We start from the raw sequence: 7301 nt of genomic DNA on the forward strand, positions 1-7301 counted from the left end.
TCTGAAATATGGCTTAGTTTTTATCTCCAATTGTATTTTTAAAGCCTAAAAAATATAATTTTATATATTTAAAATTAAAAAATCCTTGAAAATGTACTCTTCAAGCTGAAGTCTCAAAAGTGTTCTGAACTACCCCTAAAAATTAGAAATAAAACTTGTAGCACTGCCAAGGTTAAAGAAAGGATCAGAGAAAAATATTTTTTTTTTTTTTACATTTTGATAATTTAAAATCACAGGATCACTCAGAAAATTGGAGAAAAAAGCCTGAAATGTTGGTTAATTTAATTTCTTTGCAATTATTGTTACCCTTTATATTGAAAAAATAAAGTTATGAAAGGGTATTTACTGTGTACAATCTGCCTAATTTGACCATGTAACCACTTGGAGCATTTCTGAAGGTTCTTTCAGAGATTTTGATATATAATTGTCAGCAGCTACTTTCCTGTGTCACCTCTTGTGGATCATTTGGCCAAAGGCAGGACTGAGGCTCTTTTCTTTCCTTAGGCTTTTATGGTACAATTGAACATCACAACACTTTATACCATTAATATTTGTTGTGGAAAGTCTGGGGTAGGATGGGAGCCTCAGGCTCTAATCACTTGCAGATAGCTATGCTTCTTCAATAGAAGGAATCTTTTTCAGGGCATGGTGGTTCATGCCTGTAATTCAAGCACTTGGGGGACTTAGGAAGATTCCAAGTTCAAGAGCAGCTTCAAGAATTTAGAGAGGTCCTAAGCATCTTCCTGAGATCCTGTTTCAAAATTATAAAAATAAATAAATAAAATAAAAAGGCCTGGGTTGTATCTCAATGGTAGGATGCCTTTGGGTTCAATCACCAGTACCACCAACATAAATAAATAAATAAATAAATAAATAAATAAATAAATAAATAACCTTACAATAAAAACAAATAAAAAGAACAAATTTATAAGAGACATAGAGAAGTCTATTCTTTTAAAAGATTTTCATGGTCCTGTTTATAATTTTGGCTTACGTTTTATGTAACAAAATTATAGCTCCCTATGGTCCAGGTGGCCCTCTTAAAATACAGAAGAGAACAGAGCTAAGTTTAAACAAAACAAAACAAAAACACTATTAGAAAATGAAGAAATTTGGGCATGGTGGGGCACAGTTGTAATCCCAATACTTAAAAGGCTGAGACAGGAGGATCACAGGTTCTTGGATAGCCCCAGCTACTTAGTGAGGCCTTCTTCAACTTAGTGAGACCCTATTTCAAAGTAAATCATAGCCAGGCATGGTGGCACATGCTTGTAATCCCAGCATTTTGGAGGCTGAGACAGAAGAATTATGCAGGTTCGAAGCCAGCCTCACCAATTTAGTGAGGCTCTTTGCAACTCAGTGAAACCCTGTTTCAAAATAAATAATAAAAAATGGGGATGGGGGTGTTGCTTGAAAGTAGAATGTCCCTGGCTTCCATCCCCAGTACTGCAATAAATAAATAAATAAATAAATAAATAAACAAATAAATAAATAAATAAACAAAAAGTTAGGGGGTATAGTTCAGAGGTAGAATGATCCTGGGTTCCATCTGCAGTACTGCAAAAAAAAAAAATGAAGAGCTTTCTTTCCTTTATTTCTCATCTTTCAATCAAACTCATTATCCTCTGATGAAAACTTGTTTTATACTCAAAACTGAGTGAGTTTTGATGGGGAATTGAGATACATTTTGTGAGCTTGACTGTATGCCCTCAACAACTATCCCAACCTATCCTGAGCAGCATTCTTATTGTTATAATCCAAAGACTTGACCACCTAACTTAGTGGAAGGAAAGTTTATTTGCTCACAGTTTTCATGGGGATTTTGGGGTTCAGTCTATGTGAGGATAGGGACCATGGATCGAAGCATAGCAGCAGGAAGCAGGGAAAGAAACAGCACTCAGGCTCTGCCCCTTACATCATGGAAGCCAGAAGGAAGAGAGAACCAGCAAACATGGGGAATCAAAGACACAAGCTCAATCCCTAAGGCCACACTCCCAGGACCTACTTCCTCCAACCACATCCTACTGCCCTAGGTTCCCACCCAGATAAATCCATTGTAATAGATTTATCCAGTGAGGTGAATACAAATATTTTGACTTAACTATATCAACCTTAAGCTTAATACATGAGCTCTTTAGGGACCATTGAATATCTAATCAAGACACATTGTTTATAAAATAATAATGTACCCAGATACAAATGAATACACTTTTCTCTTACAGTTGGCTATGCTCCGTAAGAACCCTCATAGTTCTTGTATTATGTAAGAATGACCCTGTGTATAGTATAATGGTTTAGATTTTAAAATGTTCCCTCTAGACTTCATGGAGACAAGGCAGCCATATTGGAGATGGGTTTGCTTGCTGAGGAGGGGTCCCTGGGGTTGTAGTCTCAGTGTCTCTCTTACTTCCAGCCTTTATGATGTGAGAGTGAAGGACTTGCTCTCTCTTTCTTTCTGCCTCTTGATTCCATACCTTGAGCTCTACAGATGTAACTAACCTATCATGGACCGAAACCCTGAAATATCCAGAACTGTGAGCAAGAAAGTCTTTCTCTGAGTTGTGTGGTCAGGTTTTTGGAGTCATAGCTGTGAGAATTCTGACTGATATAGCATGTCTGATTTATTGCAAAGCTGGTTGTAAAATACCTAGTAAGGGCCAGGCCTTGTACTTTGCTCTGAGTTCACAATAGACAGCCTTACAAGACACTCAAGAGCATAGAGGTGGGATGCACCAGTGCTGGAGAAGTTCAAAGCTTTCTCTATGCCCTGAGTAAGGCAGCTCTCATATTGACATCTGCCTCGGTGGCACATGCAAGAGGCATGGTGGGAAGTCTATTGTTACACCAAGACTTGTCAATTTTTATATCTCCCAGAGTGCCTTGCCCATGTTAACTGCATAGTAAATGCTCAGTTTATAAATGAGCAACAAATCCTGAATCCTCAAGGTAATTTTCAATGTTTGCTTTTTTTCTATAACCATTAATAAAGGAGGAAAGTCAGTGGAGATTATGAATTTAGGTGTAATTTAATGCTCTGACAACCCACCTATGAATTACAAAATCTTCCTACTATCTTGAAAGAGTAAATACAGCTGATATCATGGATTTGGGGGTTCTTTGTGCATGTAACATAAGATCTATACTAGATAAAAAATAGAGGAACCCATCAGCATAGGGAGCTATAATAGACAAATTGCCAACCTGATGATATTTTATCCATATTATTTATCAATTTTGTTATTTATAATCTTGTTTAAATTAATCCTTTACAATTACCCTATAAGGTTTGGTATTATTATTATTATTAATTATTATTATTATTATTATTAATGATGATATTACTATTAATTGTCATTGTTTGGTTTCTTGAATTTGTAGCCAAATTTTAGTGCATAAGATCACTTTCTTTTGTATACTATAATTTCCTCCAAAAATATTTATGCATAAGAAACAGTATGGGATACATGTTCAAATAATTATTTGGATCCTTCAGTGAGACAAAGTTAATGATGCTTCCTTTTACAGAACATGTCAGGGCTTTTCAGTGAGATATTCTCTGAAATTCCCCAAAAGAACAATATATACCCCAAATTACTTCAACTGATTCTGTTAAGAAAAGCTGTTGTCATGTGGTACTTCTTTATGCTACACTGCTCTGCAATTCCAAAGCTACAGTCTCCAAGGGGAGCTACGTAAAGGCTCAGATGTCCATGTTTAAGGTGACATGTGGCCCAGAGGTTGAGAGAGGAGCCAGGGATATTCAGAGGAAGAATTTCTCCAGCTGCTCGAATAGACTACCTTGGAAATGTGACGTTTAGGCTCATCATCAGGGGCATCAGTTTCCTCCCAAGACTCCACTCTCCAAACCCAGTGACCCAGGGCAACCTTAGCTACAGTTTGGAATCCCTGGGAAGCTTTAAAAAGTACTGATACTTGTGCCCTATTCCCGAAGAGGTTTTTTTAATCTGGTTTTGCATATAACTTAGACATGAGGATTTTTAAATATGCCCAAGTGGTTTAATGAGCAAATACAGTTGAGATCATACAATGATCCTTGACAAAGCTGACTGTAATTGGCCTGATCCAGAATAAGGAGCTGATGCTTTTTCCCTCCAATAATTCGCAGTCTACTCCCCTTATTTATCCTCCTGGTCAAAAGCCACAGCCAGGTATAGGGTTTTTTGTTTGTTTTTGTTGTTGTTGTTGTTGTTTTACTGAATTTCTTTTGGTTGTTTTTTGTTTATTTTTTATTTTTATTGGTGCATTGTAATCATACATCACATTGGAATACAAGACTTGAGAGGATATACAAGCATACATCATCCAATTAGACCTCATCCAATCCCCATCCCACTCCTTCCCCTCCCTCAATCCCATGCTTGATTGGTGATTATCTTTGATACTTTTTTTTACGTACCTCCTGAGTTTTAAAGAGGTTCCATCCTCCCCCATCCCATCCCCTCTGATTGGTCATCTTAATTGCTTCTCTATAGGGCCCTTTCTACAACTCGACCTCCTCCTTTTACCCCTTTCCTCCTAGTTTTTGCTAATCAGAGGAAGCATCTGTTTTTTATTTTCTGTGATATTTCTTTGTGCATGCCGCATTGCAAGTTCCAATCTCACTCTTGATAGCCCCAGTAGTGCCCTGGCCACCCAGAGGATTCTGATCCTGACCTCACTGTCTCCAGCACCGGCCTTGCCTCATGGGAGGCCCCGACTATGGCCTCACTGCCCCCCCACCCCCACTGGCCTAACCACTCGGCAGGCTCTGATCCCGGACTCAGAGGCCTCAGTAGCAGCCTTGCCTCATGGCAGGCTCCAATCCCAGCCATGCTGGCCCTGGCACCGACTTAACCCCTTGGCAGGACCAATCCAGCCTCAGAGGCCCTAGCACCGGCCTTACCCCTCAGCTGGCCCCAATCCTGGCCTCTCTGGCCCCGGCACCAGCCTAACCCCTCGGCAGGCCCCGATCCTGGCCTTGCTGGCAGCAGCACCAGCCTAGCCCCTAAGTAGGCTCTTATCCTGGCCTCGGAGGCCCCAGTACTGGCCTTGCCTCATGTCAGGCTCCGGTGCCGACCTCGCTGACCCCTGCGCTGGCCTAACCCCTTGGCAGGCTCTGATCCCAGCCTCACTAGCCCCTGCACCGGCCTAACCCCTTGGCAGGCTCCAATCCCCACCTCAGAGGCCCCAGCACCAGCCTTGCTTCATGGCAGGCTCCAATCCTGGCTTTGCTGTCACCGGCACCGGCTTAACCCCTCAGCAGGCTCTGATACCAGCCTCAGAGGCCCCAGCACCAGCCTTGCCTCACAACAGACTCTGATCCCAGCCACACTGACCCCAGCACCAGCCTTACCCCTTGGCAGGCTCCTATCCTGGCCTCAGAGGTCCCAGCTCCTGCCTTGCCTCACAGAAGGCTCCGATCCTGGCCTTGCTGGCCCCGGCACTGGCCTAACCCCTTGGCAGGCCCCAATCCCGGCCTTGGAGGCCTCAGTACCAGCCTTGCCTCATGGCAGACTCTGATCCTGGCCACGCTGGCCCCAGCACCGGCCTTACCCCTCGGCAGGCTCTGATCCCAGCCTTACTGGCCCCAGCACTGGCCTAACTCCTCGGCAGGCTCTGATCCTGGCCTCAGAGTCCCCAGCACTGGCCTTGGTCACAGCAGGCTACAATCCCGGCCTCGCTGGCACCGGCACCGGCCTAGCTCCTCGATAGGCTCCTATCCTGGCCTTGGAGGCCTCAGCACCAGCCTTGCCTCATGGAGCCTCAGCAGGCTCCAATCCTGGCTTTGCTGTCCCCATCACTGGCCTCACCCCTCGGCAGGCTCTGATACGAGCACCCTCTTCACCGAGCAGGTTGTCCCACATTCCTGAGGGTGCGTGGTGGTAGCATTCTGCTTCTGGGGTTATTTCTTCAAAAGCTCCAGGTGTACTGCATCAGATCTCTGCCTCCCTTGAGTACTGGCTGCTACCATTGCCACTGCCTCCACCATTTCAAATCTTTCCCAGGCTCTTTTCCCACACTGCATGTTGTCCAGTTTTCCTAAGCATGTGTGATGGTAGCATTGGGGTAATTTCTCCAGAAGATAAGGTTGGTAGGCTCAGATTTCTGCCTCTTCCAAATACTAGCCTCCACCACCATCATGGCAACCGCTACCAACACTGTCTTCTTCCTAGGTCTCCGCTAAACTCTCTCCTTACAGGTGATGTCCAGGATTCTTAAGGATGTAAAGAAGCAGTCCTCCTTCGTGGGGAATTTTTCCAAAAGTTCCAGTTCAGTTGGATATATTCTGTCTGCACCTCCAGTATCCTGGCTGCCCCCGCGGCCATCTTGACCCCTCTTCAATATTTTTCTTTTCCTTTATTTTTTTAATAAGAGAAGACAGTATGTGTTGTTTGAGGAGGTTGGGGGATCAGGCACTTGGTAGCAGTGAATTTTTTTATTTCCTCCCTTCCAAGAGTGGAGTCTAACAGCCTCACCGCGCAGAGAAGAATCTGCTATTCTAAGCGCATCGTGGCCTGGCACAGCACAACAGTGCTGGATTCCTCTGTACCCGCGGCTGGGCCTCCTGTTTGGTACCGGGCCTCCCCAAACTCAGGCTCGGCCTCCTGCCCAGTACCATGCCTTCCTGGCGGGTAGACCTGGCCGACCGCCCCCCGCCCGGGCACCGGACCTTCTGGCCTGGGCCCCCAGACCTTCCAGAGGACTGGCATGCCCCGCGCAACCCTCACCCAAGGCCCGGGGCCAAGGGCCTTGCCACCCAAGCCTTGGTCCTTCTAGGGGTCCGGCATGCCCCGCGCAACCCACACCCGGGGCCCAGGGCCTCCGGTCCTTTGTGGGGGGCAGGCATGCCCCACATGACCCCCGCCCGGGGCCCAGGATCTTGCGTCCCGGGCCTCCGGTCCTTCCAGGGGTCCAGCGTGCCCTGCCCTGCCAGGCATAGGTTTTAATCTATACACATACATATAGGTATCTCTGTGCCAGTTTGAAGATGGCTCCAGATATGATTCCTTATTTCAGATATTTGTTTCCTCCTGAGTTATGCAGACTAATTTCAAAACCAAGATATCTAAGTCCTTAAAGCAGAGGTTCAGCATCAGGCTGTCAGAATTCAAGAATATTTACCAGATTTCTAAACATAGATAAGATGCTCAACTTTTTCTGCTTCATTTCTCAAGTGTAAAGTGAGGTTAATAATAACACCATCCCCTACAAGGTTGTGTTGAGAATGTCAACAAGGTAATTCTGGAAGCTTTGGGCACAGTGCTTGGCACCTATTTGGCATGCACTAAATGTTAGCCACT

This window comes from Muscardinus avellanarius (assembly GCF_963383645.1).
Source record: "Muscardinus avellanarius genome assembly, chromosome: 8".
Lineage (NCBI taxonomy): Eukaryota > Metazoa > Chordata > Mammalia > Rodentia > Gliridae > Muscardinus > Muscardinus avellanarius.